Source organism: Perissodus microlepis, chromosome 2, assembly GCF_051167445.1.
Source record: "Perissodus microlepis isolate ML-2025 ecotype Zambia chromosome 2, ASM5116744v1, whole genome shotgun sequence".
Lineage (NCBI taxonomy): Eukaryota > Metazoa > Chordata > Actinopteri > Cichliformes > Cichlidae > Perissodus > Perissodus microlepis.
The window spans coordinates 23,044,270-23,061,826 of record NC_140462.1 but is presented as its reverse complement, the minus strand read 5'-3'; positions in this window follow the sequence as shown (position 1 = coordinate 23,061,826).

Sequence of the window (17,557 nt, the reverse complement as noted above, 5' to 3'; positions counted from 1 at the left end):
TGCCTTTAAACATTTTTATAGTGTTCTGTTTTGTTAAAACACTTGATGTTTAGCGTGTGCAGATAGCACCTTACCTAATATTTTGTGTGAGGAGTGAGGAGGAGATTGGACTCTCAAATAATTCTCTGTGTGTGAATTAAGTATGATATTGTATTCATTGCCATCAGTCCTACAGTTGCCCTAAAATTAGGTCCCTAAGCTGCAGTTCCTACAATGTCCACTGGGGGCGCCAGCAGGAAGTCAGTCCCCACACACTCCCATGTCATCAGCAGAAATAAACAGAAGGATTACAGGTCTCTACAGCCAACTGTCCTCTTAGTAACAGCTGAACAGGTGGTACATTAATTTAATTTAACTTAATTTAAGGCTGGACTTTGACATCAAGGTGACTGAGAGTTGAACTTGTCTAAGATTTTTAGTAGATGCAACTAAGGTACCAATATGAAGCTCCTACATCAGAATTTGAGTCCATAGTGTTGTGTAGTAATACATGCTTCCGTGTGCTTAGCAAACAGCTGCTACTGAAAGAAAGAAAATGCACGCAGGATGATTTAAATGTTTCATGTGTGTTCCAGCGTGGTACTAAAACCACTGTTTTATGGCTGTTTTATGACTCTGAATAATAAAAAATGAGTTGAGGGCATCACAAAAGTGATAAAATACTTAATGTTGGCATGAAAAACAGAAAACAGCTTAGAGAACAAAATATACTCTTTGGTTTGAAATCTGATTTTATATTATTTTTTATATTTTTACTCATTTCATTAAACAATACATTAAATGAAGTTCATCAGGCAATTTCAGGCTCACCCAGATGGACATCTGGTGTTGCAGACAATTACTAACTCACTACAGGCAACATCTGGATGGTAACAGTCATATAACTGGTGGCAGGGTAGAACTGCATCGATTGGATGAGATCTTATTGGTCCCTGAGGGCAAAGCAAGGCTGCTATAGCAGAAACAAGATTCAGTGGGTAAACCGATAGAAAACACACAACAATTGATTATCATAGCAATTATAAAATAATATATAGCAACATATAAGTTGCACTGAAGTTGAGACAGCCGTGATAATTGGAAATATGATAGTGTTTATTGTGCTGACTGATTTTGGAGCTTTGCATTTTATTTTGGCTCAAGTGCTTTCGTGGCTTCTTGGGTTACCCAGAGTTCCAACAAATATTATTTTCCCATCTGGATAACAGTGATATGTGGTAGTGTTTATGTGGAAACATCAAATAGCTGACTTCCACTGGTAATACTAACACTGCAGTGTCTGAAGCACAGTAATAAACCTTGGGCAGCATAAAAAAACCAAATAAAAAAACCAAAAAAAACCCAAATCAGAATCAAAATCGTGTTTATTGGCCATGTAAATGCACAAACACATACAAGGAATTTGGTTCCGGTAGATGGTGACTCTCAAGCACAGCAACGTAATCAACAATATGTAAACCACACAATACACACACACACACATGCACACATACATGTGTGTATATATATATATATATATATATATATATATATACACATACATACACAAAGGCGTATAAATAACCATAAATAACCAATCTAAATCTTAAATCTTAAATTACTGTCCTCACCCAGTAATTGCACAGATAAAACTTTATTTCTGTTCTTTTTTCTCTGTAGCGACCAGACTCTGCATTGTGCAAGTATGGAGAGTGATGGCGACTTGCCGTAACAACAGCCGAGAACAGGAGGTTTGGGAGGATGAGCTCCTTCAGCATGTGCTGTAGCAAGCAGGTCACACAAGCAAAGCAAAAACCATCCAACTTGCAGGGGAGCAATAAGAAAGCGACAAATTCGGCATTATCGCGATGACTGATGAAGCTAATTAAAGTATCAACGCCTTAGCAAGGGGCCGGTAATCCAAATCTATAAATAAACTTCTACTCTGCTCATAATGAGTCTGTTTGTCGCAGACCAAGTTCCCTTATTCTCTCTGCACAATCCAGCTGAGAAAGGTCTAGAACGATTCTGCAGGGAGAGACGCTTTTGTTTTAAAGTGCTGTTTGCATCCTGAACAGTCAGAACGGCTATTTCTCACTTTCTTTCTCAGCCTTTAACTGAGTAAAGTGGCTCACATGGCTGCAATCACACAGCTTTCATGTCAGTCTGCAGCAACAATTAGCTTAAAGACAAATGTGCCGCCCAGCCTCAGACCGAGAGCAGTAAGCTCTGAAATTCTGCTGATGCATGTTTATTGTACTGCAGCGATTTTGAGCATCTGTAAAAAGCTTGAAAAGTTATCTTGTTGTCTATTTTCTTTTCTTTTAAAGCCCTGAAACTAAGATTTTTTTAAAAGGTTTAAGATTATGTTAATGCCATACTATTAGCTTACATAAAGCGGCAGATTTTATTAGAATTTTATCAATACTATAGACAGTGTTGGGGAGTAACGGAATACATGTACCGCCGTTACGTATTTAAAATACAAAATATGAGTAACTGTATTCCGTTACAGTTACCGTTTAAAAAGGTGGTATTTAGAATACAGTTACTTTGTTGAAATAAATGGATTACACGGCTGTATTTTCCTGTTTCATATTGTGGCAGGTCAGGATTGTTTGGGTTTTGTTTGACAGCTATGTTCTGTTGTTCCAGGCGGCAGCGTTACGGTTGCCATGGTTACAGGGTGACGTGCGCTCCCTCTGCGACTGTGTGTTTCCTGGGTGAGAGCGTAACGGAATACGTTACAAAATACATTTTGGGGCATGTATTCTGTAATCTGTAGTGGAATACATTTTAAAAGTAACCTTCCCAACACTGACTATAGAGTGAAAATCCCCATGAGAATAAATACTAAATAATCAACTACATATTTAATTATAGCGCTCATATGTACTCAAACCCTTTCCACAGCTTTAAAAGCACACATTTTATTGAAAGAAATAGTTTTTAGCCATGAATGCCACTTTATTATTTATTTAACTGTCATTAAAAATAAATAAATATTTTAGAAATCTGTCAAAATCTTTGTTATTTATTTGGCAAATTTATTTATTTTTATTCCTGAATTTGAGCCGGGACACTGAACTGAGAAGTCAGAAATTGTACATTGAAACTTATCTGTTTATGAATACAAATAAAGAACTCTAACTTGGCATCCTAATCAAAATGTAAAACAATATTGTGTTTTGCGAAAGCAGTAAGTTAGTAAACTCATGAATGGATAACAACAATAAATATATTTTATCATTCATAATTTTGATTGAAGATCTTGTGCATACTGATGGATTAACCATTACAGAAAAAATTATTTTGGTAATTACCAATAATCTTCATTTAGGCCATGAAATATGTTTTTGAAGCACTGCACCATTTGGCATCATCATCAGTCATTTTCAATGTACACAGAAACCCTGAACTCCTCATCATTATGTAACAAACTATGTGTAACAATGTAAATGCTCCAGTCAGCTGCATGTTTAGACTCCCAGCCCGGGAGGCTAAACATGCAGCGTGTGAAGCTTGAACAGTATGAACTTCTGTAGGTTTTCTGATGCAAGGACAGCTCCGTGGTCTCAGGTGGTACAGAGCGCCATCACTCTCCTGTGTTGTCTATTCAAGCTCCACAAAAACACAAGATTACCTCCAAGAATCTGCTGCAGACCATTTCCTTTTGTATGATACATACAGAAAATGCAACTACAGGCAATGTCCTGTCCTAATTCTCCCCCAGTGTTTGGGGTGAAAATGGCTTCAGCTGTGTCTGTCCATATAAACCCATACTGATGATCTGGGGCTGCTACGGTACATGACTTCTTCTTCTTACTGTTGTTTTGTGCTCACAGTTTTGCTGTTAGCCTTGGTTTGGTGAACAGGAACCTCTTGGAGGCCTTTATGGTGTTTTATTTTAACCACTGTGTTTAATACAGTTGGAAATGCAGCTGCTGAGAGATGAGTTTGACTCTGAAAAGTCAAAACGATAAAACTAAACATCTGCTGACATTTTAACCCAGGAACCCTTCCCTGTCAGAGTGTGGGGTACTAATGAAATCGATTCAATCCAAACATTTTCCCCTCACAAAGTTCAGGCAGACTGTGTGTGGTCTGCCCCCTGCAATCTGACCTTTAGCCTCTGCTTTTTTAACATTCGCTGATGTAAATCAGAAATGAATGCTGCATTTAATGTATATAGGACCAGTAAAGCAGTAAAATAAATATCACAGTCATGGTTTAAGTCATGCATTGTTTCTCCACGGGGTGAACAAAGTGCAATACTTTCCTTATGTTAAAAGCATTCCCCACAGAGTCCATAAAACAATGTTTACCCTCCACTTCATGAATTCGCAAAGGTCTCTGCAGAGCGCCGGACAGACAGCATTTATCTCCCAGTGGGGACCTCTATGAAAACCCAATAAATTACCTCCTCCTACATGAATTAGTACCCACTGTAATCTATACAGAGGGCATTAACATACTGAGCCTCTTGTTTGCTAAGCTAAGTCTCCAGGCAGCATAAGTCAGCATCACTTTGTTCATTTATTTATGAGGTCTGTGATCTGATGTGGGCAGCTGGAAGAGGTTTATCAGCAGCTGGGATGTGGCTGCGTGACAAGATGCTCCATTAAAGACTTGACATCGTGTCAGACCAGTGGAGTGGGCATGCTGCACTTTTCGGACAAAGACTGAGCTTTTATTCGTTTGTCTTTTTTGTAGTTTTCATTTCCTCCAACAATCCAAAAGCTGGGATAGTCTTTGAAAGGATAATATCAGATATTTCAAGTTTAGCTGAACCTAACAGTTAGCCTAATTAATTTAACAATGATGCATCCAAAGTTTGCCAACATTACTGTAAGATGCACATCATGCAGTTTATTGCCTCTGACACAAATGTGTATGAATGTTAGATAGAAAAAGCAGTTGGGTGTAGAAAGTTAGCCCTGTGATAGACTGGAAACCTGTGCAGGGTGTACAGTATCTCATTTCTTGGCCAGTTAGTTAACTGCAGGTGGGGTCCTCCTGTAAAGTGGATGAAGAATTACCCTCCAGCCTACATGTGTAGATAGAAGGTATGGTTATAAGCATTATAAGAAAATCAGCCACATGGAAGGTGCTTCAAGGAGAGATGCTGCTTCTCTATGTCGAAAGCAAGCAAAACATGGCTTGTTCAGGCTCTTTTTTGGAAGCTCTATCTTCTCACTGAATCCTGGCGTGTATACCAGCTGAAAGTTGAGGAAGGATGTGGTAGTGATGAGTCAGCCAGGAGGACTCTCCTGTGTTGCTCTTGTTGCTGATTTGAGTCTCATAAACTGGTTTGTGCTTCAGCTTCTTTAAAAGTGCTGTGCTGCCATGACAACAAATCATGTTTTGTCCACAGAAACATAAAAAAACAACTCTTTAACATTATCATTTATCATTCGTTTTCTATGTGACAGAGTGTTTGAAACAAAATATGATGCGCAACGATTACACTGATGTTATTTCTATGACAACAAGAACAGAAAGACAAGAGCTTATATGATATTCTTGGTGGGGGATATGAGGGAGTTGAAGTGTTTCACGAGAGACGGTGCGTCGCTTCATCATCAGAGCTCGAGGCTGACTCCACAGCAAATGTAACTTCCTTTGGGTGACAGGACAGACCCACTAGGGGAGTTAGTCTGCAGCTTTCCAAACTACCGCCATCATACATATTCATATCGTCAGGACACAGCCGCGTGGAGATGAACAGAGTGTCCCGTAATGACCGTGGTCATTACCGACACCATCAGTGTAGCAGATTCTCCATCAACATTAGCGTCTGTCCTCGGGCAGCGTCATCTTCTTCTCTCCGTCCAGATTTATTTTCATTCTCTGCATGCTCTGCGCTCCAGCAACAAGGCACAGGCAGCCACATTTGGCATTATGGACACGCAGCCGAAATGAGAGCGCATAAACATCAGCAGACACATATGATTGATGAGCGGGATCCAGCAGCTGTTGCTAAGTGACCTTATACAGCATCACATGAGTGGGAGGAGCGAATATCCAAGGTGACCAATGAGATCATTTGGCTTAAGCTGGAAGAAAAACTGCAACACATATAAAACTGAGAATGTACTCGTAAAAAACGTCCCAGGACATCGCTTCTATAGAGGGCATGAGGACAATGCGCTCATTAAAATAACTGTAAAAATATATAAAACGAAGTTGTGGGAGTGAAAAGGCATGAGCGAGCAGGAGGGGGAGGAAGACGAGGAGGTGGGGTGGGAGGGCAGAGACGCAGAGCTATTTAGCTGTTTACCCTGCACGTTAATGAGACAGGGCTAAAGTGAATCGCTCCATTAGGATGCTGGCATTCACGCAGGTTTATCAAGTCACACAACAACTTTAAATACACAAACATTGGTCTTAATTATATTACAGGGAGGCCCACACAGACCAAACAGCCTGATTAATAATCTGCTTCTAATGACGAGAGACTCACCGAGTGTTTTAGTCTAAACAAACACAATACAATAGCAAACTGTCAACACAGGACTGAATTCCACTTTAACACAGTCCTGCAAAGAATGACGTAATGACTGAGCACAGCAAGCAGACGTACCAATCAGCAGCTGTTTAAATACCAGGTAGAGTCCATCGTCAGGAACAAGGAGGTAAAAAAAGCAGGCTTTAGTAAAACAGTCTCAATCTATTGATTTGTCTTTCAGGACGTAAACATTGACTGAATTTCCCTGTAATTAAAATGAATTTCAGTGTATTTTTATTTGAAATTACAATGTAATTATATTTACCTACAAATACTTAAAGACAGTACACTAGAATAAGAGAGTAATAAGTCATGTTTTTACAAGAAACAAAGAAGTAATTATACTGTATGTAAATTTAAGTACTGCGTAACTAAAAACACGTAATAACATGAATATTCTGTACTCTTCAGGGTGTAATATTCTACTGTTCTTTTGTTTGACCAATATAAATGTGACAGGCAATGCTCTTCCTGACAAGCTTAAATGGAAAAATGAATATTTTTAAGATTTGCTGACCTCTGTGACCATTTAATTATGGAGTCAAGCCTAATTTAGTATAATATTATTAGTTTTTCTGCAAAATTACCAAGACAAAAATAAAATGCATGTAGTTGTGCAATACTTAAAATTTCTTTGCTGTAAAAACCTGATCTATTACTGCCTTATACTAGTGTACGACCATCCAGGTAAATGTAATTAGTCATTTAAAATAAAATGCATTGAAACTGATTTTAATTACAGGGGAATTATGCCCTTACTCGTGATACCTGAGTTTGGGATACAAATCCAACTTGATTAGATTTAGGCAAAGATTACGGTTTGGGTTAAAATGCAGTGGTTTATGCTTCTTGTATGTGGTTTTGCAGGTTGCCAGCGCGGGTCTCACCCTAACGTTAGGACAAACCTAATCTATTGAAATACATTTGAAATGTGAAGCTTGAACTACAAAACAAGTTCAACATAAGCAGATTATTTTTCACAGAGAAGTCAGAGGGATCTTGCTGACATTATTTTCCAGATAACTGTTTGGGAACATATCTGCTTTGCAGCAGGTTAGACCTGTAGCAAACGTTGCCATAGCAATGTACCTCAGGGAAAAAGTGAACCGCCTTCAGTTACTGAATACTGAAAACCTGAGGTCCAATTTGAAGGTACCTCGATGATCCTTCATAGTACAGTCTGCTGGAAAGAACTGTGCAGATATGAAAATGTTTCAGTCATTCATTTACTGAATCACAGTACTCCTCAGCATTAACATCCAACGTTTCCCAGTTATTGAAAAAAAATGCATGAGAGCTTTACAGCATTACAGACAGAAAGAATCTCGTATACGTTGGACATCAGTAGGTCTGGGTGCTGTTTGCTAGTTGCCTGTAGCCACATGCTGGTGTGTGGAAGAAAATGGTTGTCTACAAATATCTGCGTCAATGACTTTGTGCTCTGAGGGCGTTTGGAGAGTGCTCACATGTTTGGAAAGTAATGGCAGTGGAGCTAATGGGCGTATTGATTGCTTTTCAATTGCAGAGCCAGCAGCCTCACAAATTAGATGTTTTAGCAGCTCTATTTATCATCCAAGAAGCGTGCATTGTCAGGCTGGAGAAGTTTGAACAACACATCAGACCGGCTTGATTCAATTTAAGTCAATTGCAGACGTCTGGCCGTAAACTCACAGGAGATTTGGGTTTTTCACTCTATGCCTGTCACATCATTTGGGAAACATTGTTAAACATTGCCCTAATTGGACTGCTGCTGCCTTTACTTTTGGTGATGCGGTTTCAGTGCAGGGAGCTCGCTCTGAATGATTGACGCACAGCTTTGAATAACAGGAAAGTCACATGATGAAGAGATGATTTTTAAGATATGAGAAAACTGAGCTAGTACAAAAGGACTGAATTCATGCTGCAGGCTGAGCGATCACCTTGATCCATAGATGGTGCTGTGTTACTGACAGACTGCACCACAGAAAACCTCCCAAGATGAAGGTTTTAATTATGTTTTGATAAATTTTTACACGAGGTTTGTCAATTAGAGCTTGATGAATCTTAAATAAAGCACGTAGGCCGGTTCCCTCACCGTGCATGTTTTTGATAATGAATCTGAAAGTGAGTCACTGTTTCACAGCATCACACAATAAATCATCCTGTGATTTCTGGGAGTGTGTATGAGCACATTGGTTTCATTTAACCCTTTCAGAGCCCGGCTGAGTTTGGAAGAAATAATGGTGTTGTCCTGATAATGTGCAAGTACATGCAGCACAATGTCTGCGAGAGAATAAAGGTCTGAGGCTTAGTAGCTCCAGTGAAGGACAAGCTGAGATTTGCTCAAAGGAACATTGGCATGAACTTTGCTGTGTTAGAGATTTCAATTTAAACTGTTGCTCCCCCTCACCTCACAGAAGAGGGTGTCTGATGGGTTTAGTTTTCTTTTTTCAGTGAAATTGCAGTTTTTTGTATTCATTAAAAGTTGTGCTCAGAGAGTTTGTTGTATAATCTTTAAATTTAGTCATTTTTATTTTTGCTCCATTTTTTTGTTCTTCCACAGAAGAAGTTGTGACCAGCTGTAAAATGTGATGGATAAATGGAAAGATAAACTAATTAGTGTAAAGTTTACTTCTTGACCTGTGTCTGCGGACACACTGGTGTTGTGGGTGGCTGTGGCTCAGGTGGTAGAGCAGCTCAGCTACTGATTGGAAGGTTGGTGGTTCCATCCTTGGCTTCCCCAGTCAAGCCAAGATATTAACCTCAAGTTGCCTTCGATGTGTTCGTCGGAGTGTGAATGTAGATTAGTTTGCACTTGTGTTTAGTGGTGGTGTGAATGAGGCATGTTGTATACACAGTGTTGGGAAGGTTACTTTTAAAATGTATTCCACTACAGAATACATGCCCCAAAATGTATTTTGTAACGTATTCCGTTACGTTACTCAATGAGAATAACGTATTCTGAATACTTTGGATTACTTAATATATTATCATGCTGTTTACAACTACATGAATGTGATTTATTGCTATTACTGAAGGTCCGCGGCTCCGAACCATAGTAAAGGGACCGTTGGCTAATACGTCGGGTTCGTAGCCGAAAAATAGCTTTACTTTGTTGCCTGGGTCAAGTTTGCTAGCGAGAGACAGAGAGAGGCGTTGAAAGACTGCTCCAACGGAACTTATTGTTTCGGAGGAAAACACGAACACAGTGTACAGTCGAGTCTTAATAGCTTACTTACAACTGGGCTCGTCAGGCACTCTTCTTGGCTGCAGTGGTTATTATTATATTTACATGCTTCCAGCTCCCATTTCTGCTCGATGACAGCTCGTACTTTTCCACTCTCCTTTTTCTCCCTCCTCACGCTCACAGACACATAACGGGTATGGCAGTCCATTCTCCCTGCAGCACGGACTACACTGCCCATGAGGCTACATTCTTTAGGGCTATGCCTGTAGCATTCTGCCTATTAGCTTAGCACAACAACAACAACAAAAAGGTGCTCTCTCACCCAGGAAACACACAGTCGCAGAGAGAACGCGCATCAACCTGTAACCATGGCAACCGTAACGCTGCCGCCTGGAACAACAGAACATAGCTATCAAACAAAACCCAAACAATCCTGACCTGCCACAATATGAAACAGGAAAGTACCGCAGTGTAATCCATTTATTTCAACAAAGTAACTGTATTCTAAATACCACCTTTTTAAACGGTAACTGTAACGGAATACAGTTACTCATATTTTGTATTTTAAAATGTATGGCGGTACATGTATTCCGTTACTCCCCAACACTGTGTATACAACATGAGTATGCTATATATGTCATGAATCGCTGTGCGGCAGGCAGGAGTTGGACCCAAAATGCAGGCAAGTGAGACACAGGGAGCTCCACACAGCATGAGGGACGACGCGACACTGACTCAAAGAAACACAGAGTTTAAATAACCTGGGAAGTAACGAGGGGAATGAGACACAGAAGGAGGGCACAGCTGGGAGAAATCAGGACTGACGAGACAAGCGAAGCAGGACACATTCACATAAGACACGGACCTTCAAAGTAAAACAGGAAGTATCACACAGAGATGCGAACTTGACACGGTGGAGACAGCAACTAAGAAACACAGAGACGTAAACCATAAGGCAGAGGACTCTAAGAACCGAAAGACACAGAGGGAAACTCAAACATGCAGACACAGACTTACACAGAACAGAGGGGACACAGAGAAACATGAAGGGCAAGGGACCGAAACTAGAAACCATAGAATAACTCAAGTACAATAATACAAAAATCACAAAGAACTAAACATGTTGGGTCAGGAGACCCAGGACCCTGACAATATAAGAGTCAGTCCATTTACCCTTTACACTGCAGCCTTACTGTTGATAAGAAAACTTTCACCACCCACACAGTGTTGCATGAATGTTAACCTGCTTCTCGTACTAATGTTATTTTTCGTCACAAATAAGAAAAAAATGTAAAAAAAAATAGTCTTAAAATGTTTAGAGGATGTAAAAATCTAACATTAATGATAAAAATCTATAGTATGTGGTGACAAACACCAGAACAAATGTCCACATCAGAGATGTGTGATGTTAATATGCATTTACATCACACATGTAAATATCCTAGTAAAAATACTGGGTTTGTTCAGAATAAGAGAAAAAAATATTTTGTGTATGTAAATGTATGTGGACCTGCAGAGAACAGTAAGGCCGGTGTGAATCTGAGAAAGCTGATGGAAAAATGGGAACAGGTGTTTTAACTAAATAGAGACGGCCAGGTGAAGGAAACTTTACGAGATGAGGCTGCAATGAGGAAAAGGAAGCATAACTTTTATAGAAAGGGGAACAATGGCATCCTAAACCTCCAGTTAAGATAAAGAAGCTTTGCACCTCTATCAGCAGATCCAGTAATGCCCCCTTTTTAGTATGTGGAAACTGCTTGGTTACAAAATGAGAGAAAACCTGCCCCAGAGGAAATTAGTCAGGATGGTTCGAGAAATTTCAAGTGTCAGTTGAATCGGGCATCAGGTGATTGAGGTAAGAAAGAGTGACAGAAGCCATACGGTGCACAGATGGAGAGTGACCTCTTTAGCCCTCAGTGAAACGCTTCGATTCCTTTCACCACTTTCTTTCCTAACTTCGATTTTTTTTTTTATCTGCATTAACAGCCACTTTGTTAGGTACACCAGTTCAACTACTCATTAACCCTATAATTCCCTTTGTATCATATTTGATACATGAGTTTCTGAGACCTCTATCTCATCAACATACTTACAACATAACAATACTTGCCATAGTTTCAAAATGTTTGGGACAAAACTCTTTCTTTGTCTAAAATTACCATTGTTGTTAACAAAAAGTTGCCAAAAACACCCAATGTAACAAATGTGATACAAAAAATATATAATAAATATATAATAAAAATATATCATACACAACATGATATAGGAAAAAAGAAAAATGTGGATTTTGTTATAAGGGTTAATAAACATCTCAGTTACAATAAATCAGAATTTTTTGATGGGTTGGGTTTTACAGGGTTACACAAACATCAGCCAATCACATGGCAGCACCTCAATACATTTAGGAATGCAGAGAACCTCCTGAAGTTCAAACTGAGCATCAAAATGATGAAGAAAGGTGATCTAAGTGACTTTGAATGTGGCGTGGTTGTTGTTCTGAGTGTTTCAGAACCTGCTGATCTGCTGCAATCCTCTGTTTACTCACAGTTAACTGCCAGCCACTAAGTTCCTTAATGAATAGTAATGGTACCTTGGTGCATTGTTTCATCTGTGACAGCCAGTGGACAGGCAATACTTGAAAAATTAACCTTCAGCTGTGAAACTGATGCTGATATGGTCTGTATCAAAGACAGATACATCCACTCAGGATGTTTAACCTGTATGCCGAGTCGTCCTTTACCAGCGTGTGGTGCAGTGGCTCCACACGCTGAGCTCCGGCTACAGCTCAGGCATCCTCTGCTAAGTACAAGAGTTTCCACCTGTAAGAGCTGTGACATCCTAAGCAGTTAAATCTAGTTGTTCATAACATGCACTGATCTTTGCGCTATTTTTGAATCAAACTTTAATTACTTGAATAAAAACAGTAAAAATATCAAGCTACTAATTTCCATAAAACTTTGGAAGATGAGGATGAAAGTTTTAGACGATGAAAAGTGTGTTTTCTGACATGAGATGCAGTAGTCTGACAGGCCGGTGCTCCCCGGGGGATACGCCACTTTCAGCTTCAGCGTCTTACTGTGACTCAGTGTGAGTCACGGAGTGCACAGACCCAACACGCCAGCTTCGCCTGCCACAAACACAGAAGTCTGCAGAGCAACCAAAAACAGAAGAGACCCTTAAAATGAGGGCAGAGGAAATCAGTGGTATGAAGCGCGCTCGTTAGGCGGGTTTCACACGGGTACAACATCAGACTAAACACACGTTTTCACTGTAGAGAATTTCCTCCTTTCATTCACTGCTTACTTTGCAGATTGTTGTTTTACAGACAGTATGTCTTTTTTATTTTATTTACCTTTAAAAGCAAGAAAAACGGGACAAAGGCACACTGTGGAAGAGAGCCAGAGATTAATAATAACTAATGATGGGAATCCCCCAGCAGCCTACACCTATTGCAGTATGACTAAGGGAGGATTCAGGGTCACCTGATCCAGCCTTAACTATATAAGCTAAACTTAAAAGCAGAGATTGTGTCTGTCTCCTGAATCCAAACTGGAAGCTGGTTCCACAGAAGAGAGGCCTGAAAACTGAAGGCTCTGCCTCCCATTCTACTTTTAAATACTCTAGGAACAACAAGTAAGCCTGCAGTGTGAGAGTGAAGCGCTCTAATGGGGTGATATGGTACTATAAGGTCATTAAGATAAGTAGTGTTGCTTGTTATTTCCATATTCCATCAACAGACTACAGACTAAAACTTATATGTTAAAGGAATTTGTTCTGTATTTCTTGTCCTCTGCCTCCCAAAAAGCATGCCTGTCTAATCTTTAGTATGATTTCATTTTAGCTCCACATCGCCAAACCAGAGCTCCAGCAGAGATATGCTTTGGTATATCCCTGCAGTCTGCTTGCATATCTTTGCATGTGATGTAAATATCTGCGCCCCAAAAACAGGAGGTAAGTTTAGTGGTTGTCCACCATGTTGTTATGGCGTTTTGGCCTCACGACTAAAAATAATGAATAGGTTTGTAGCAACCATAGTTGTTTCTCTTGAGATGAGGAGAAGTTTATTTTTTAATATTTGTAGCTGAACATGCAGTGTGTGGTTATCTTTATTTTCTCTCCTTTATTTCCTAAAATAACAATCCATTGCTTAATCCAAAGCAGTGCTTATTTGTGATGCACAGAAACGTCTTTAAACTTTTAGTAACAGTAACAGGTTTACTGTAGCTGTAGCACAGCAATGCCTCTGGCCACAAGTCAAGCTCCCTATATGTCCCTGCTGATGCAGGCAAAACAGGAGGTATAATGTGAGGCTTCTCCCCAGCATCATACTGAGAACATTGCTCTGTTTGCTAGCTCTCTTCCTGGTTATACACAAACAGCCATATTATGTGCATTTCACAGCAAGCTCGTACAACCTCTGGGGATCTGAGGTGTGTGTACGAGCATGAGGCTTCATCCAGAAGAAATCCTCTTCATCTGAGAGCAAATACCAACCGTGAATCTGTTATCTGTCCCTGACAGAGCCAGCTCTCTGTGTGGTTGGATCCAAACTAAAATATAAACTGGCAAATACATGTGCTCGCTGCTCCGTGAAGCATCTTTAATCATTGATAAATTGTTATTTTAACGGTGCCACCTTAGTTTAATTGCTGTGACCAAATGACACCGCGGTGAGGATGATTAGCAGCCTCCGTGGTCGCACTAGTATCACCATGAGTGCTCAGTGTTTCTCCAAATTAAGATCCCATTTCCCATAAGTGTCATTGTTTCATCCCTCCATCCCTGAAGACGATAAAGATCTTAAGTAGGATTAATTTTTCTTGCTCTATCTGGAAGCTTTAGCTCTTGTGTTTGTGCCCGTTTTAATGACTTTTTATTTCAAAGCGAGTTCATGTGAAAAAGAATGGTCATTGTGGCCTGTCGACTGTCATGCTCCTTTGTTTTATTTGTAATAGTTCTAATAAAAAGGACGCAGATGTTTATAAAAATACTGCCCACTTTAACCGTCTTTTAATTGACAAACATGGCTAGCTTGTACTTTTCTTTTCCATTGTCGTTGATATTTTGTATTTAATGCAGTGATATTCTTGCATTTGTAAGCATGGCTTTAATATCCAACTACATTTCATTCCTTTTGTCCTTCTGCTTCTAGCTAAGCTGCAAAATCATTTCTCCTTGTAAAGTCAAAGCCAGACTCTTACTTTGAAAGGTTGTGTATCCCTCTTCCTCTGCAGACATCGAGCAGAGCCCAGTGATGTAAGTGGACATGAGGCTGTGATTAATGGTGGTAGTAATGGTTTAGTCAGTGTAGCATATGAATCCGGCTAACAGCTCGGCTCGGTGCTGTGATTGAAGTCGACAGTAGAGTCACCTCCACGTCCGCTGATGCTGTGTTCCTACCTCTCTCTACCACTTTCTCTCTTGCACAAACACATTTTATATTCTGATCACAATTTAGTTTCAGGGCTTCTTTCTTTTTCTCTTTTCTTTTTGTCTTTCGTGGAAAATGAGGATAGTGACTTACAGGCAACGAAGGAGAAGTTTACAAAGAAAGGAGAAACACAATCAGAAAGTAAAAAAAGTCAAACCTACACAGAAGCGCTTCTCTGAAACTGGTATTTAATCTGCCTCTGGACACGCTGCCTTTAACATTGAAGCTGCATTATCATTTTGTCCGGGTTGAAGAACAAGGCTACGTCCACACGAACACGGGTATTTCGTTCTGGTGTTTATCAACGTTTGGGCCTTTCGTCCCCATGTAAAAAGCGTTTTGGATCACTGAAAACTGAGAGTTTCAAAAACTCTGTTTTTGCTTTTACATGTGGACTAGGAAAACAGAGATTTAGGCACACAACGTCAAAGGTGTGCGCCTTTTTTACATCATGCTGTGCGCCACTTTATTGTTTACATGAGATGAGTTTCTACAATGATAGAAACAAAATACTGTTGCTGTTACTCCTACTATCAGCAGTTTTTACACACTTACATAGACACACTCAGTTATTGTCCCTCCATTTAGAAAGACTTGCACCATCTTTTTCACTCTTTCCCTCCCTGGCTTCTAGACTTCTGATTGGCCAACATTTCTACACAGTTAGGATTATATCGCCACCTACTGGTTTGGCATGTTCTTTTTTTGCATTTACATGTGGATGGAGATATTTCTTCAAGACTGCACGTGTAGATCGGATTTCTTTTATTCTTAACAAAAACAGAAAATTTCTGTTTACAAAAATACCCGTGTACGTTAACAAACCTGCGGGTGCTGAAAGGATCCCGGGTTTGAGCCCTGGCCATTTCCCGCCCCTCCTTTCTTGTCAGAAAAATAACAAAGGACAAAAAAGAGGCTTCAGCAAACAAAGAGCGATATCTAATTCAGTGATATTCACACGTTTGATAAAGTCCACTTTATACTCTTTTAGCTCTGTTTTGGTCTTCACCACCTTCAGCAGAGAAAAGTGGTTCTTCAGCTGCTTGGTGTGCAAAAAAAAAAAATCAGACTTTTTACTGCCTTCAATCTTCTTTCTTTCTTCGCACACTCGGATGAAGTTTTATTTATTTTGCAATGAGTTTTCTCCTTTCATTCCTTCTTTCTGCAGACACTGCTCGCCTCGCTCTGGATTCACTGATTGCTTTCAGCTCAGCTGTTTTCTTCTCTTTCTCTGCCTGTTCTTTGTTTTAAAGAGATACCTTTCCCTCTGTCGCTCCTTTAGCTTGTGATTAGTTTCTATCTTTAAAAAGGTGATACATATTTATATATCTGTCTTTGTGTGTTTAAATATATCATGCAGTTTTGTGCACAGTCTTTCTGCCTTTGCCAGTTAGAACTGTTGATCTGCAGCAGCTTCAGAGCCTGTGTTGCCCCCCTCAGCCTCGACTGTTTGATTATTTTCGAGAGCGACATTTCAGAGAGGATCTGACTGGTTTATGCACTCGACTGAAATGACCTGTGAAATGAAAAGAGCTAGACCAAAGTGCTGTTTAAATGTTTGCACTGCTGGATGAAGAGGGCAGCTTGAGCACAGTTCAGCTTACCCAGCTACCTGTCTGTGTACGCTGTTTATACAGTCTGCTGTTTACAGGTCAAACAGAGACTAACATGCATTTCACGTGAATGTATGTGTCTTTATTACAGTGTAATGGTGATTTGTAGGTTCCAGGTCAATGTTGTGCATACTTATCAGCTCTCAGGCCCCTCCCCTGGTTTTAAGATTAGACTTCAGACTTTCATTTTTTAAAGAGCTCATAGTTCAGGCTGTTCAGGGCCTTCCCATGATGGACTGAGTGTTTCTTTTTTATTGCGTTTATGTGACACTACTGCACATTATTGCACTTTGTCTTCTCTCTGCTGTAATTTGTATTTTGTCCTTGTCTCTCTATATAATAAAAGACCTCAGTAGCTAAAATTAATCTTGTGATTTAAAGCAGTTGCTTTTCTTTGATAAGTTTCCATCACAGTAATCATACAATTCATGGCTCACTCTCAAAAATATAGACTGTTATAAGTGTTTACACACATTTTGTGTGAAGTAGAAATCAGGAAGTAGAGTGTGGACTTCTGAGGAAAGCTATATGACAAGAAAAGATTGGTTTGTTATTTACTTAGTTCAAGTGCAGTTTAGACCACCTGCTCAGAGCCAATAAACAAGGTGCAATGAAGAGTGTGACTCCTCCCATAAAAAATGGAAACCGTACGTGATTTAAGCGTTGATAACATTTCTTTAAGGTTGTGTCCTTGTACACTTTGGACTGCTTCCAGTGCCGAATGTTCTGAATGAGACTTCCACAGATCTAAAACCAGCAGCTCGCTCTGATCCAGATGTGCACCTGTAGAAGCTGAAGTGGGGGTTTGAGATTTTCATGGCTGGATTCACTGAACTTTTTTCATATTCAGTATACAGTAC